The following is a 16,569-nucleotide window of genomic DNA, read 5'->3' as shown; positions in this document are numbered from 1 at the left end:
CTCTTTCTAGTTCATGGGCCATCGCTTTCTCGTTCAGTGTGTGTTCTCTTTCTAGTTCAGTGTGTGTTCTATTTCTAGTTCAGTGTGTGTTCTATTTCTAGTTCATTGGGGATCGCTTTCTAGTTCAGTGTGTGTTCTATTTCTAGTTCAGTGTGTGTTCTATTTCTAGTTCATTGTGTGTTCTATTTCTAGTTCAGTGTGTGTTCTATTTTTAGTTCAGTGTGTGTTCTGTTTCTAGTTCAGTGTGTGTTCTATTTCTAATTCTGTGTGTATTCTATTTCTAGTTCAGTGTGGGTTCTATTTCTAGTTCAGTGTGTGTTCTATTTCTAGTTCAGTGTGTGTTCTATTTCTACTTCAGTGTGTGTTCAATTTCTAGTTCAGTGTGTGTTCTATTTCTAAGTCTGTGTGTTTCTATTTCTAGTTCAGTGTGGGTTCTATTTCTAGTTCAGTGTGTGTTCTATTTCGAGTTCAGTGTGGGTTCTATTTCTACTTCAGTGTGTGTTCTATTTCTAGTTCAGTGTGTGTTCTATTTCTAATTCTGTGTGTTTTCTATTTCTAGTTCAGTGTGTGTTCTATTTCTAGTTCAGTGTGTGTTCTATGTCTCGTTCAGTGTGTTTTCTGTTTCTAGTTCAGGATGTATCCTATTTCTACTTCAGTGTGTGTTCTATTTCTAGTTCAGTGTGTGTTCTATTTCTAATTCTGTGTGTTTTCTATTTCTAGCTCGGTGTGTGTTCTATTTCTAGGTCAGTGTGTGTTCTATATCTAGTTCAGTGTGTGTTCTATTTCTAGTTCAGTGTGTGTTCTATTTCTCGTTCAGTGTGTGTTCTATTTCTAGTTCAGGGTGTGTTTTATTTTTGGTTCAGTGTGTGTTCTATTTCTAGTTCGGTGTGTGTTCTATTTCTAATTCAGTGTGTGTTCTATTTCTCGTTCAGTGTGTGTTCTATTTCTCGTTCAGTGTGTGTTCTATTTCTAGTTCAGTGTGTGTTATATTTCTAGTTCAGTGTGTGTTCTATTTATAGTTCAGTGTGTGATCTATTTCTAGTTCAGTGTGTGTTCTATTTCTAGTTCAGTGTGTGTTCTATTTCTAGTTCAGTGTGTGTTCTATTTCTAGTTCAGTGTGTGATCTATTTCTAGTTCAGTGTGTGTTCTATTTCTAGTTCAGGGTGTGTTTTATTTCTAGTTCCGTGTGTGTTCTATTTCTCGTTCAGTGTGTGTTCTATTTCTAGTTCAGGGTGTGTTCTATTTCTAGTTCAGTGTGTGTTCTATTTATAGTTCAGTGTGTGATCTATTTATAGTTCAGTGTGTGTTCTATTTCTAGTTCAGTGTGTGTTCTATTTCTAGTTCAGTGTGTGTTCTATTTCTAGTTCAGTGTTTGTTCTAGTTCTCGTTAAGTGTGTGTTCTATTTCTAGTTCAGTGGGTGTTCTATTTCTAGTTCAGTGTTTATTCTATATCTAGTTCAGTGTGTGTTCTATATCTAGTTCAGTGTGTGTTCTATTTCTAGTTCAGTGTGTGTTCTATTTCTCGTTCAGTGTGTGTTCTATTTCTAGTTTAGTGCGTGTTCTATTTCTAGTTCAGTGTGTGTTCTATTTCTAGTTCAGTGTGTGTTCTATTTCTCGTTCAGTGTGTGTTCTAGTTCTCGTTCAGTGTGTGTTCTATTTCTAGTTCATGGGGGATCGCCTTCTCGTCAGTGTGTGTTCTATTTCTAGTTCAGTGTGGGTTCTGTTTCTAGTTCAGTGTGTGTTCTATTTCTAGTTTAGTGCGTGTTCTATTTCTAGTTCAGTGTGTGTTCTATTTCTAGTTCAGTGTGTGTTCTATTTCTAGTTCAGGGTGTGTTCTATTTCTAGTTTAGTGTGTGTTCTATTTCTAGTTCATGGGGGATCGCCTTCTCGTCAGTGTGTGTTCTATTTCTAGTTCAGTGTGGGTTCTGTTTCTAGTTCAGTGTGTGTTCTGTTTCTAGTTCAGTGTGTGTTCTATTTCTAGTCAGTGTGTGTTCTATTTATAGTTCAGTGTGTGTACTGTTTCTAGTTCAGTGTGTTCCTATTTCTAGTTCAGAGTGTGTTCCCTTTCTAGTTCAGTGTGTGTTTGGTTTCTAGTTTACTGTGTGTTCTATTTCTAGTTCAGTGTGTGTTCTATTTCTGGTTCAGTGTGTATTCTATTTCTAGTTCAGTGTGTGTTCTATATCTAGTTCTGTGTGTGGTCTATTTCTAGTTCAGTGTGTGTTTTATTTCTGGTTCTGTGTGTGTTCTAATACTAGTTCCATTTGTGTTCTCTTTCTTGTTCAGTGTTTGTTCTATTTCTAGTTTTCTGTGTTCTATTTCTCGTTCAGTGTTTGTTGTATTTCTAGTTCAGTGTGTGTTCCCTTTCGAGTTTAGTGTGTGTTTTATTTCTAGTTTACTGTGTGTTCTATTTCTAGTTCAGTCTGTGTTCTATTTCTAGTTCAGTGTGTGTTCTGTTTCTACTTCAGTGTGTGTTCTATTTCTCTTTCAGTGTGTGTTCTATTTCTCTTTCAGTGTGTGTTCTGTTTCTAGTTCAGTGTATGTTCTATTTCTAGTTCAGTGTGTGTTCTATTTCTAGTTCAGTCTGTGTTCTATTTCTCGTTCAGTGTGTGTTCTATTTCTAGTTCAGTGTGTGTTCTATTTTTAGTTCAGTGTGTGTTCTATTTCTAGTTCAGTGTGTGTTCTGTTTCTACTTCAGTGTGTGTTCTATTTCTCTTTCAGTGTGTGTTCTATTTCTCTTTCAGTGTGTGTTCTATTTCTAGTTCAGTGTGTGTTCTATTTCTAGTTCATTGTGTGTTCTGTTTCTAGATCAGTGTGTGTTCTGTTTCTACTTCAGTGTGTGTTCTATTTCTCTTTCAGTGTGTGTTCTATTTCTCTTTCAGTGTGTGTTCTATTTCTAGTTCAGTGTGTGTTCTATTTCTAGTTCAGAGTGTGTTCTGTTTCTAGTTCAGTGTGTGTTCTATTTCTAGTTCAGTGTGTGTTCTATTTCTTTCAGTGTGTGTTCTATTTCTTTCAGTGTGTGTTCTATTTCTAGTTTACTGTGTGTTCTATTTCTAGTTCAGTATGTGCTCTCATTCCAGTTTTGTGTGTGGTGTAGTTTTAGTTCAGAGTGTGTTCCCTTTCTAGTTCAGTGTGTTTTATTTCTAGTTTACTGTGTGTTCTATTTCTAGTTCAGTGTGTGTTATATTTCTAGTTCATGGGGTTCGCTTTCTAGTTGAGTGGTTGTTCTCTCTCTAGTTCAGTGTGTGTTCTGTTTCTAGTTCAGTGTGTGTTCTATTTCTAGTTCAGTGTGTGTTCTATATCTAGTTCTGTGTGTGGTCTATTTCTAGTTCAGTGTGTGGTCTATTTCTAGTTCAGTGTGTGTTTTATTTCTGGTTCTGTGTGTGTTCTAATACTAGTTCCATTTGTGTTCTCTTTCTTGTTCAATGTTTGTTCTATTTCTAGTTTTCTGTGTTCTATTTCTCATTCAGTGTTTGTTGTATTTCTAATTCAGTGTGTGTTCCCTTTCTAGTTTAGTGTGTGTTTTATTTCTAGTTTACTGTGTGTTCTATTTCTAGTTCAGTGTGTGTTCTATTTCTAGTTCATGGGGGATTCGTTTCTAATTGAGTGAGTGTTCTCTTGCTAGTTCAGTGGGTGTTCTCTTTCTAGTTCAGCCTGTGTTCTATTTCTCGTTCAATGTGTGTTCTATTTCTAGTTCAGTGTTTGTTCTAGTTCTCGTTCAGTGTGTGTTCTATTTCTAGTTCAGTGTGTGTTCTATTTCTAGTTCAGTGTGTGTTCTATTTCTAGTTCAGTCTGTGTTCTATTTCTCGTTCAGTGTGTGTTCTATTTTTAGTTCAGTGTGTGTTCTATTTCTAGTTCAGCGTGTGTTCTGTTTCTACTTCAGTGTGTGTTCTATTTCTCTTTCAGTGTGTGTTCTATTTCTCTTTCAGTGTGTGTTCTATTTCTAGTTCAGTGTGTGTTCTATTTCTAGTTCATTGTGTTCTGTTTCTACTTTAGTGTGTGTTCTATTTCTAGTTCAGAGTGTGTTCTGTTTCTAGTTCAGTGTGTCTTCTATTTCTAATTCCGTGTGTGTTCTATTTCTAGTTCAGTGTGTGTTCTATTTCTAGTTCAGTGTGTGTTCTATTTCTAGTTCAGTGTGTGTTCTATTTCTAGTTCAGTCTGTGTTCTATTTCTCGTTCAGTGTGTGTTCTATTTTTAGTTCAGTGTGTGTTCTATTTCTAGTTCAGTGTGTGTTCTATTTCTCTTTCAGTGTGTGTTCTATTTCTCTTTCAGTGTGTGTTCTATTTCTCTTTCAGTGTGTGTTCTATTTCTCTTTCAGTGTGTGTTCTATTTCTAGTTCAGTGTGTGTTCTGTTTCTAGTTCAGTGTGTGTTCTGTTTCTACTTCAGTGTGTGTTCTATTTCTCTTTCAGTGTGTGTTCTATTTCTCTTTCAGTGTGTGTTCTATTTCTAGTTCAGTGTGTGTTCTATTTCTAGTTCAGTGTGTGTTCTATTTCTTTCAGTGTGTGTTCTATTTCTTTCAGTGTGTGTTCTATTTCTTTCAGTGTGTGTTCTATTTCTAGTTTACTGTGTGTTCTATTTCTAGTTCAGTATGTGCTCTAATTCCAGTTTTGTGTGTGGTGTAGTTTTAGTTCAGAGTGTGTTCCCTTTCTAGTTCAGTGTGTTTTATTTCTAGTTTACTGTGTGTTCTATTTCTAGTTCAGTGTGTGTTATATTTCTAGTTCATGGGGTTCGCTTTCTAGTTGAGTGGTTGTTCTCTCTCTAGTTCAGTGTGTGTTCTGTTTCTAGTTCAGTGTGTGTTCTATTTCTAGTTCAGTGTGTGTTCTATATCTAGTTCTGTGTGTGGTCTATTTCTAGTTCAGTGTGTGGTCTATTTCTAGTTCAGTGTGTGTTTTATTTCTGGTTCTGTGTGTGTTCTAATACTCGTTCCGTTTGTGTTCTCTTTCTTGTTCAGTGTTTGTTCTATTTCTAGTTTACTGTGTGTTCTATTTCTTGTTCAGTCTGTATTATATTTCTAGTTCATGGGGTTCGGTTTCTAGTTGAGTGGGTGTTCTCTTTCTAGTTTTTGGGTGTTCTCTTTCTAGTTCAGTGTGTGTTCTATTTCTGGTTCATTGTGTATTCTATTTCTAGTTCAGTGTGTGTTCTATATCTAGTTCTGTGTGTGGTCTATTTCTAGTTCAGTGTGTGTTTTATTTCTGGTTCTGTGTGTGTTCTAATACTAGTTCCATTTGTGTTCTCTTTCTTGTTCAGTGTTTGTTCTATTTCTAGTTTTCTGTGTTCTATTTCTCGTTCAGTGTTTGTTGTATTTCTAGTTCAGTGTGTGTTCCCTTTCGAGTTTAGTGTGTGTTTTATTTCTAGTTTACTGTGTTTTCTATTTCTAGTTCAGTGTGTGTTCTATTTCTAGTTTACTGTGTGTTCTATTTCTCTTTCAATGTGTGTTCTATTTCTAGTTCAGTGTGTGTTCTATTTCTAGTTCATTGTGTGTTCTGTTTCTACTTTAGTGTGTGTTCTATTTCTAGTTCAGAGTGTGTTCTGTTTCTAGTTCAGTGTGTGTTCTATTTCTAGTTCAGTTTGTGTTCTATTTCTCGTTCAGTGTGTGTTCTATTTTTAGTGCAGTGTGTGTTCTATTTCTAATTCAGTGTGTGGTCTATTTCTAGTTCAGTGTGTGTTTTATTTCTGGTTCTGTGTGTGTTCTAATACTCGTTCCGTTTGTGTTCTCTTTCTTGTTCAGTGTTTGTTCTATTTCTAGTTCAGTGTGTGTTCTATTTCTAGTTCAGTGTGTGTTATATTTCTAGTTCATGGGATTCGGTTTCTAGTTGAGTGGGTTTTCTCTTTCTAGTTTTTGGGTGTTCTCTTTCTAGTTCAGTGTGTGTTCTATTTCTGGTTCAGTGAGTATTCTATTTCTAGTTCAGTGTGTGTTCTATATCTAGTTCTGTGTGTGGTCTATTTCTAGTTCAGTGTGTGTTTTATTCCTGGTTCTGTGTGTGTTCTAATACTAGTTCCATTTGTGTTCTCTTTCTTGTTCAGTGTTTGTTCTATTTCTAGTTTTCTGTGTTCTATTTCTCGTTCAGTGTTTGTTGTATTTCTAGTTCAGTGTGTGTTCCCTTTCTAGTTTAGTGTGTGTTTTATTTCTAGTTTACTGTGTGTTCTATTTCTAGTTCAGTGTGTGTTCTATTTCTAGTTCATGGGGGAGTCGTTTCTAATTGAGTGAGTGTTCTCTTGCTAGTTCAGTGGGTGTTCTCTTTCTAGTTCAGCCTGTGTTCTATTTCTCGTTCAATGTGTGTTCTATTTCTAGTTCAGTGTTTGTTCTAGTTCTCGTTCAGTGTGTGTTCTATTTCTAGTTCAGTGTGTGTTCTATTTCTAGTTCAGTGTGTGTTCTATTTCTAGTTCAGTGTGTGTTCTGTTTCTACTTCAGTGTGTGTTCTATTTCTCTTTCAGTGTGTGTTCTATTTCTCTTTCAGTGTGTGTTCTATTTCTAGTTCAGTGTGTGTTCTATTTCTAGTTCATTGTGTGTTCTGTTTCTACTTTAGTGTGTGTTCTATTTCTAGTTCAGAGTGTGTTCTGTTTCTAGTTCAGTGTGTGTTCTATTTCTAGTTCAGTGTGTGTTCTATTTTTAGTTCAGTGTGTGTTCTATTTCTAGTTCAGTGTGTGTTCTGTTTCTACTTCAGTGTGTGTTCTATTTCTCTTTCAGTGTGTGTTCTATTTCTCTTTCAGTGTGTGTTCTATTTCTCTTTCAGTGTGTGTTCTATTTCTAGTTCAGTGTGTGTTCTATTTCTAGTTCAGAGTGTGTTCTGTTTCTAGTTCAGTGTGTTTTATTTCTAGTTTACTGTGTGTTCTATTTCTAGTTCAGTATGTGCTCTCATTCCAGTTTTGTGTGTGGTGTAGTTTTAGTTCAGAGTGTGTTCCCTTTCTAGTTCAGTGTGTTTTATTTCTAGTTTACTGTGTGTTCTATTTCTAGTTCAGTGTGTGTTATATTTCTAGTTCAGTGTGTGTTCTATTTCTAGTTCAGTGTGTGTTATATTTCTAGTTCATGGGGTTCGCTTTCTAGTTGAGTGGTTGTTCTCTCTCTAGTTCAGTGTGTGTTCTGTTTCTAGTTCAGTGTGTGTTCTATTTCTAGTTCAGTGTGTGTTCTATTTCTAGTTCAGTGTGTGGTCTATTTCTAGTTCAGTGTGTGTTTTATTTCTGGTTCTGTGTGTGTTCTAATACTCGTTCCGTTTGTGTTCTCTTTCTTGTTCAGTGTTTGTTCTATTTCTAGTTTACTGTGTGTTCTATTTCTAGTTCAGTGTGTGTTCTATTTCTAGTTTACTGTGTGTTCTATTTCTAGTTCAGTGTGTGTTCTATTTCTAGTTCAGTGTGTGTTCTATTTCTAGTTTACTGTGTGTTCTATTTCCAGTTCAATGTGTGTTCTATTTCTAGTTCAGTGTGTGTTCTATTTCTAGTTCAGTGTGTGTTCTATTTCTAGTTTACTGTGTGTTCTATTTCTAGTTCAGTGTGTGTTCTATTTCTAGTTCAGTGTGTGTTCTATTTCTAGTTTACTGTGTGTTCTATTTCCAGTTCAATGTGTGTTCTATTTCTAGTTTACTGTGTGTTCTATTTCCAGTTCAATGTGTGTTCTATTTCTAGTTCAGTGTGTGTTCTATTTCTAGTTCAGTGTGTGTTCTATTTCTAGTTCAGTGTGTGTTATATTTCTAGTTCATGGGGTTCGGTTTCTAGTTGAGTGGGTGTTCTCTTTCTAGTGCATGGGCCATCGCTTTCTCGTTCAGAGTGTGTTCTCGTTCTAGTTCAGTGTGTGTTCTATATCTAGTTCTGTGTGTGGTGTATTTCTAGTTCAGTGTGTGGTCTATTTCTAGTTCAGTGTGTGTTTTATTTCAGGTTCTGTGTGTGTTCTAATACTCGTTCCATTTGTGTTCTCTTTCTTGTTCAGTGTTTGTTCTATTTCTAGTTTTCTGTGTGTTCTATTTCTTGTTCAGTGTTTGTTGTATTTCTAGTTCAGAGTGTGTTCCCTTTCTAGTTTAGTTTGTCTTTTATTTCTACTTTACTGTGTGTTCTATTTCTAGTTCATGGGGGACTGGTTTCTAGTTGAGTGAGTGTTCTCTTGTTAGTTCAGTGGGTGTTCTCTTTCTAGTTCAGTGTGTGTTCTATTTCTCTTTCAGTGTGTGTTCTAATTCTAGTTCTGTGTGTTTTCTATTTCTAGTTCAGTGTGTGTTTTATTTCTGGTTCTGTGTGTGTTCTAATACTAGTTCCATTTGTGTTCCCTTTCTAGTTTAGTGTGTGTTTTATTTCTAGTTTATTGTGTGTTCTATTTCTAGTTCAGTGTGTGTTCTATTTCTAGTTCATTGGGGATCGCTTTCTAGTTCAGTGGCTGTTCTCTTGCTAGTTCAGTGGGTGTTCTCTTTCTAGTTCAGTGGGTGTTCTCTTGCTAGTTCAGTGTGTGTTCTATTTCTAGTTCATTGGGGATCGGTTTCTAGTTCAGTGGCTGTTCTCTTGCTAGTTCAGTGTGTGTTCTATTCCTAGTTCATTGGGTGATCTCTTTCTAGTTCAGTGTGTGTTCTATTTCTAGTTCAGTGTGTGTTCTATTTCTAGTTCAGTGTGTGTTCTATTTCTAGTTCAGTGTGTGTTCTATTTCTAGTTCAGTGTGTGTTCTATTTCTAGTCCTGTGTGTGTTCTATTTCTAGGTCAGTGTGTGTTCTATTTCTAGTTCAGTGTGTGTTCTAATTCTAGTTCTGTGTGTTTTCTATTTCTAGTTCAGTGTGTGTTCTATTTCTAGTTCAGTGTGTGTTCTATTTTTAGTTCTGTGTGTTTTCTATTTCTCGTTTGGTGTGTGTTATATTTCTAGTTTAGTTTGTGTTCTATTTCTAGTTCAGTGTGTGTTCTAATTCTAGTTCTGTGTGTTTTCTATTTCTAGTTCAGTGTGTGTTCTATTTATAATTCAGTGTGTGTTCTATTTCTAGTTCAGTGTGTGTTCTATTTCTAGTTCAGTGTGTGTTCTATTTCTAGTTCAGTGTGTGTTCTAATTCTAGTTCTGTGTGTTTTCTATTTCTAGTTCAGTGTGTGTTCTATTTCTAGTTCAGTGTTTGTTCTATTTCAATTTCAGTGTGTGTTCTATTTCTAGTTCTAGTTCTATTTCAGTGTTTATCAGTGTCTGTTCTATTTCAGTATGCGTTCGCGTTCTATTTCTGTTTCTAGTTCTATTTCTATTTCTGTCTGCTTTCTCTTTCACTCTGGGAGTTCCCTATTTTAGTATGTTTGGTATTCGGAATAATTTAAATTCAGCAAAGGCTGTTTGATTCAGAAGTGGAGATGACAACATCAAAGTAAGCTTGCATGCAACATAAAAACTGTATTGCAAAATTTCCATTAGTATGTGAGGAGCAAACTATTGACAGAAATGAATGTCAGGCCCTTCAAGTCAATGGCGAGAATTCCTCACGGGAAACAAAGAAGTGACTGGGGAGCTAAATTAATTCTTCATAAAGCAAGACATGGATAATGTAACGGGAAGTACTGAGATATACATTTTAGGGCTGGAGGAAATTAGTACCTGTAAAGAAATCGTTTCATTGAAATTAATTTGATTGACGCCAGATATATCTCCAGGGCTTGATAATCTTCATCCCAGACTACTTCAGGAAGTGGCCCGAGAAATAGTAGATCCATTGCTGGTCATTTTCCAAAATTCTTTGGACTCTGGAATGGTTCCTACAGATTGCAGGTGTCGCGTATGTAACCCAACTGTTCAAAAAGGTAGATAGAGAGAAAATAGTGAACTATAGACCAGTGAGCCTAAGCATTTCCTAGCACTGCATTTGGAAAGCAGTGATGAAATCATACAAAATCTGCATGGAAAGGAAAATCATGCTTGTCAAATTTATTTGAATTCTTTGAAGATGTAACTAGTAGAGTTTTTGTTTTAGAAATTTAGAGTACCCAATTCATTTTTTCCAATTAAGGGGAAATGTAGTATGTTCAATCCACCTACCCTGCACATCTTTGGGTTATGGGGGCGCAACCCACGCAAACACGGGGAGAATGTGCAAACTCCACACGGACAGTGACCCAGAGACGGGATCGAACCTGGGACCTCGGCGGCATGAGGCAGCTGTGCTAACACTGCGCCATTAACTAGTAGAGTTGACCAAGGAGATATACTTTATTTAGACTTTCAGAAGGCTTTCGACAAGATCTCACAGAGCAGCTTACTGTGTAAAGTTAAAGCACATGGGATTGTGGGTAGTGTCTTGAGATGGATAGAAAGCTGGTTAGCAGACGGGAAGAAAAAAGTTGGAATAAATGGGTCTTTTTTGATTGGCGGGCAGTGAATAATGGGGTACCGCAGGGATCTGTGCTAAGACACCAACTGTTTTGTTATCTCCAAATTTGCTGATGACACAAAATTGGTACCACATTGCTCTGGGTCTGGAGTCACCTGTGGGCCAGACCAGGTAAGAATGGCAGATTTCCTTCTCTTAAAGGACATTAGTCAACTACATGGGTTTTTATGACAATCAGCAATGGTTTCATGGTCAACATTAGACTTTTCACCATCAGCAGTGGCAGGATTTGAACTCGGATCCCCAGAGCATTACCCTGGGTTTCTGGTTTACTAGTCCAGTGACAGTACCATGACCCAACCGCCTCCTTAGAGGTATAATGTTGATAATTGTGCGGTTATTCATTTCGCTAGAAAAAATAGGAAAGCAGATTATTTATTTCAATGGGTAAAAATTGAGGTGAATACTCGGGGAGACCTTGATGTCCTCATGCATCAGTCACTGAAGGTGGGCGCTCAGGTACAGCAGGCAGTAAAGAAGACAAGCGGTATGCTGTCTTTCATAGTGAGAGGATTTGAGTATAGGAATACAGATGTTTTACTGCAATTGTGAGGCCACACCTGGAGTTTTGTATGCAGTTTGTGTCTTATCTATTTCAGTATGCTTTCTATTTACATTTCAGTGTGTCTCTATTTAGTATGTTTCTATTTCAGCGTGTGATCTGTATCAGCATTCACTTTATTTCAGTGTGCACTCTACTTTAATGCGTAAATTATTTCAGTGCGTTTTTTTTCAGTTAATGCTGTCTTGCAGTTTATATATGAATAGTCCATAAGAACAAGGAACAGGATTGGCACTTCAACCCCTCCCAATACCTTCATGGGTGATCTCATCCAGCCTCTTTTCCACCTTCCGGAGTACTCCTAAACCTTCATCCCGCTGATAATTAAAAGCCTGTCTACCTCCTCCAATTTGTTCATTGTTCCAGCATCTAACGTACTCTGGGATGGAGAACAAAGAACAAAGAAAATTACAGCACAGGAACAGGCCCTTCGGCCCCCCAAGCTTGCGCCGACCATGCTGCCCGTCTGAATTAAAACCCACTACACTTCCGGGGACCATATCCTCTATTCCCATCCTCTTCAGGTATTTGTCAAGATGCCCCTTAAAAAGTCACTGTCGTATCTGCTTCCACCACCTCCTCCGGCAGTGGGTTCAAGGCTCCCACCACCCTTTGTGTAAAAAAACTTGCCTTGTATGTTTCCTTTAACCCTTGCCCCTCGCACCTTAAACCTATGTCCCCGAGTAATTGACTCTTCTGCCCTGGGAAAAAGCCTCTGACTATCCACTCTGCCCATGCCCCTCATAATCTTGTAGACTTCTATCAGGTTCCCCCTCAACTTGCGTCGTTCCAGTGAGAACAAACCAAGTTTCTCCAACCTCTCCTCATAGCTAATGCCCTCCATACCAGGCAACATCCTGATAAATCTTTTCATGACACAGGTTCACGACCCTTTGACTCAAGTAATCCCTCCTCATCTCTGTTTCAAATCTGCCACACCCTTGGCGTAAAATTTAACCCCTCATTCTAGAATATCCAACAAGGGAAACATACGCTCTATGCCTGCCCTGTCAATCCCCTTTAGCATCTTGTATACCTCAATTAGTTCTCTTTTCATTCTTCTAAACTCTAGCGAGTATAAGCTCAATCTCACTTTTGACAAGTTCTTCATCCCTGGAATCAGTCTCGTGAACCTTCCCTGAACTGCCTCGAATACATTTACATCCTTCCTCAAGGGACCAAAGCTTGGCCCAGTACTCCAGATGCGGACTATACATTTGCTACAGAACCTCTCTACTTTTATACTCTATTAGTTGAGCAATTAATACCAAAATTCGATTTCACTTCCTTATTTCCTGCTGCATCTGCAGTTTAGTTTTCTGAAAGTCGTGCACAACGACCCCCAGATCCCCCTGCAGCGACACATTTTGAAGTTTCGCTGCATTTAGATAATAAGTTGCCGTTTGTTCCTCTGACCAAAATGGATAGCCTTACACTTATTCACATTGAATACCATCTTCCAAATTTTGAGCAACTCACCTATCCATATCCATTTGCAATATTCTTATGTCCTCATTGCAACTTACTATCCCACCTATCTCTCCTGTCTGCTAGATGGCCAATCCTCTATCCAAGCTAATATATTACTCCCAACCATGTTTATGCTGTGTTTCAGTATCTGCTCTGTTTCAATGTCTGCTCGATTTTATTGTGTGCTCAGTTTTAATGTGTGTGCTCGATTTCAGGGCATGTTCCAGTTCCGTGTTTACTTTATTTCTGTTTTTACTCTATTTCAGTCTTTGCTCGATCACTTTGCTCTATTTCAGTGTGTAATCTATTTTTGTTTCTGTGCATGGGGGTTCAGGCAGCGTGTGTGCTCGAGCTCAGTGCGTTGTGCTCTCTTTCAGTGTTCATTCAATTTCATTGTGTGTCATTTGTCCAGGATGTCACGTTGCGTTTACGGCCAATGAACTGGTTTTGACGTCCACTCATTGTTGTCAGGTTGGAAAGACAAACACGCAGGAGGACGAAAAAGAAACTTGGAGAAATTCTGTACTCTTGTCTGAATAGTAACAGACCTTTCATCTTTATGTATGAGAGACTGAGCAGTTTTTAGGGTTTCAGTGAAAACAATTGTGGTCTCCAATAAAATATATCTGCTTCTTTCCAGTTCCAATTATGAGTCAAGATGGTTCGTTTAACATCAACAATGTCCAGGAAGATTGTCAACCTGCTTCTTGCAGGTAGCTACTGTCAATGGGATCTTCAGCATTAAGGTGATTGTAGTTGTCTAATCAGGATCGTTTCTGCATTAACTGTCAGTATAATCACATTGCTTTCATGCTCAGCTCCCTGGCACATTTTAGTTACCAGGGTTGTCAGCTTGGGATCTGCCTGTTCAAAGAAAAGGAGGCACGCCCATAGTGACCTTTGCATCCCAGTGCTTTGCATCAATTAATCACTGCAGTACTGTGGGAACATTTTCGTTCTGAACAACATGACAGCCAATGTTAACACAATAAGATCCCGCTGCCCTTCTTGCATTAAAAAAAAAAGGGGATCTTTCCTGTCCACTGAGAACAAGATGGAGGGGGCGATTCCGCGACCGTGTTACGCCCGGCACGGACCCGGCCACAATGAATCCCGTGAGAGCCCCAAATCAGGCTCCACCTCGGCCGACCGAGTCACCCGACTCACACTGCCTGGCACAATTTGGAACTCTCCCTCACTGGGTGAGATCCAGATCTGCATATTTAAATGAGTCAGTAGACTTTTAATACCCGGGCATCAATAGTTTAATACCCGGACATCAATTTCACCCGGCTCCTGGGAATCAATGGCCATGCCTGCGAGACCTCGACTGGGTGCCATTTGCCACTGGTTTCCCCAAACGTGGACCAGGCGTGTTGGCACCTTGCGGGGAGGGGGGGAGGGCTTTCAGGTCATGAGAAACTGCCAGCTGGTTGCGGACAGGGCATGAGGTACTCTGGCATGTGGGCACTGCCAGCCTGGTACTCTGGTAATCCCAGGGTGGCAATTGCAGGGTGCCAGGCTGGCAATACCAAGGTGCCCAGGTGCCAGGTTGGCACTGCCAGCCAGTGGGCCTGGGGGGGGGGCCTTGCCCATTGGAAAAGTGGGGTTTTAAGGCCTTACAGGTTGTGGGGGTGAAGGGGGGTCCATAAAGCAAGAGGCGGCGCCTGAAAGGGGGGCTGCCAGTCAAAAGCGCGCCCCTATCTGTAAGGAAGTCAACTTAAGTGTGGTCTTGGTGAGGAGAAACTCCCCGAGGCCCCAAAAAACGGTAATGTGCTGGTGAATAGCAGAGTGAATCCCAGCGCTGTAGCTGTCGAGAACACCCTTCCAACGTTCCCAAGACAGCACTTTAACTTTGTATTCTTTTCTTTTCTTAAGGCACGTGTCCTATCCTGCACAATCATTCCTGATATTTGTACGCTCTCCATTCTGGTATCCTTGTAAATCTGTTTTCAGACATTTTGCAGCATTTTTATATCTTATATCATATGGAAAGGACTCTACATAATACTTTGAGTAGTCCAACCAAGATTATCATAATTTCTGCCTTCCAAACCTATCCCTCGAGTAATGAACCCTCCCGCTTTGTTTGCACTTGTTATGGCTAACCATTGTTGCTCAGGAACTAAACAGTTAAGACATGGCTCTTGGGGCTGAAGGAATCAAAGTATATGGGGGAAAGTGGGAACGGGTTCCTGAGTTGGATGGTCAGCCATGATCATAACGAATGGCAGAGCAGGCTTGAAGGGCTGAATGGCCTCCACCTGCTCCTATGTTTCTATGGCATATATCTCTATCCCTCTATCCAGCCCATTGACACGCTTACTTTCCAAGGAATTCCCTTTTGTTAACATTGACAAACACAAAGATAAAAGCAAAATTCTGTGGATGCTGAAAATTTGATATAAAAACAGAAAATGCTAGAAAATCTCAGCAGGTCTGACAGCATCTGTGGAGCTAGAAACAGAGTTAAAGGCTCGAGTCCGTATAACTCCTCTGCAGAGCTCTGCATTCCTGAGTTTTTCCAGCATTTTCTTTTTTAGAACAAAAAACTTGCCCTCGTTACCCCAGGTGTGATCCTACTGGGCAGAAAATGTGTTTACTTGCATTTCAAGTTCAATTTTAATTCTATGTGAAACACTTTTTAAATACAGCAAGAAGTCTTACAACACCAGGTTCAAATCCAACAGGTTTGTTTCAAACACTAGCTGTCGGAGCACTGCTCCTTCCTCAGGCTCCTTCACCTGAGGAAGGAGCAGTGCTCCGAAAGCTAGTGTTTGAAACAAACCTGTTGGACTTTAACCTGGTGTTGTCAGACTTCTTACTGTGCTCACCCCAGTCCAACGCCGGCATCGCCACATCACTTTTTAAATAGTTTTGGAAGGTCAGTTCCGAGGGGTAAAGATCTCACTCTTTGCTTGCATTGAGAAATGCTTTCTTGCTCATGTTTCGCTTGAGTTATTTCCAAAAAGCCTACTTGTGACAATAAGCGATTATTATTATTGAAGGCCTGCATATGAATGACATCAGGTCGCAATGGTGAATTATTCGCCTTCGGGGGTAAAAAGGTACCAATTCACAGCCCCTTCAGCTATAGGGGCTAAAAGAGATTGGCAGGGAATTTTCAACAGATTCGCAGGTGAGCCTGACCAGTCTTGTGCAACCTCAAGTATGCAGGTGTCAGATTCACCATGGGGCCCAAATAATTGTACTTACTTTACTTACAGCAGTGTTTCGACATATTCCTGGAGCTAACCAGTGCTGACATGAGCTTCAGCCTTTCTTTGCAGTACAAGGCCACTGTCCCTCTTTATCCCATTCGATGGAGATGCCTGTTTAAAATGAGAAAACACCGGACTCCCTGTAACATATTTCTCTTTCATTTTTTCGCAGGACGTGGGTGTCGCTGTCATTTGTTTCCACACATATGGTGCACTAAACCAGACTTTTGTCTGTTTCCTGAGCGAGTTATTCCTGAAACAGGCGGCTCGTCTGTCGGCAGAGGCTTATAGCTTGATGGGCGCCACTACGCATCAAACATGGTTGACCAGGAGTCTCCCCCCACTCTTACCACCAGCCATTGGCGTGTTTGGAATGATTTGCAGGTTGATACCTGTTTTGCCCCACTATCAACGCACCTTCCTTGGCAATCAGGTTCTGGGGTGGGAGTCGAACCTTCAGCTTCTGGCTCAGTGGCATGGATGCCACCTGCTATGCCACAAGACCGTCAACATTTGTTACCATCCCTAATTATCCTGGAACTATCAGCCAGACCAGAAAATGATGGGCGCTTTCATTCCCTGAGAGATAATAGTGAACCAGATAGCTTTTAACAATCGACGCTAGTTGTCAGAGTCACTATTACTGATCGGCCGGAGAATCCCCGCTTGCACCGAAATCGGGGGGGCTTTTGCGATGCTTTGCCCCCTCCAAAACAACGTACTCACAGAGTACACCCCACGCCGTCGGGACGGCCTCAGGGCTTCACCTGAGCCCCTCCCCCAGCGCTGCGCCCCCGATGGGCGGAGTTCCCGAAGTCGTGTGGAACACTTATCCGGTATTGTTTTGTGATCCCGGCATGGCGGCTGAGTACTGAGTCCAGCCGGGGAGGGGAGCAGTTCCGCGGGCAGGAGGGGCTTTGGCGGGGGCTGGTCAGGGGTGGTCCGGGGGTGGCGAGAGGGGTTATTGCTGGACAGTACGTGGCAGGCCAC

At 40.0% G+C, this 16,569-nt stretch overlaps 1 protein-coding gene across 1 annotated transcript in view; it reads left to right on the top strand.

The window, feature by feature from the left end:
- Positions 1–16,569, top strand: part of LOC140425680 (sodium channel protein type 1 subunit alpha-like) — a 580,672-nt gene that overhangs the window by 246,380 nt on the left and 317,723 nt on the right. The window contains exon 2 of the mRNA XM_072510176.1: positions 12,999–13,104. The gene's annotated coding sequence lies outside the window, so the exon portion shown is untranslated. The remainder of the gene's footprint in view (positions 1–12,998; positions 13,105–16,569) is intronic.

The sequence above is a fragment of the Scyliorhinus torazame genome, chromosome 6 (assembly GCF_047496885.1).
Source record: "Scyliorhinus torazame isolate Kashiwa2021f chromosome 6, sScyTor2.1, whole genome shotgun sequence".
Lineage (NCBI taxonomy): Eukaryota > Metazoa > Chordata > Chondrichthyes > Carcharhiniformes > Scyliorhinidae > Scyliorhinus > Scyliorhinus torazame.
The sequence above is the reverse complement of the archived record's forward strand: the minus strand, read 5'-3'. Positions and strand labels throughout refer to the sequence as shown.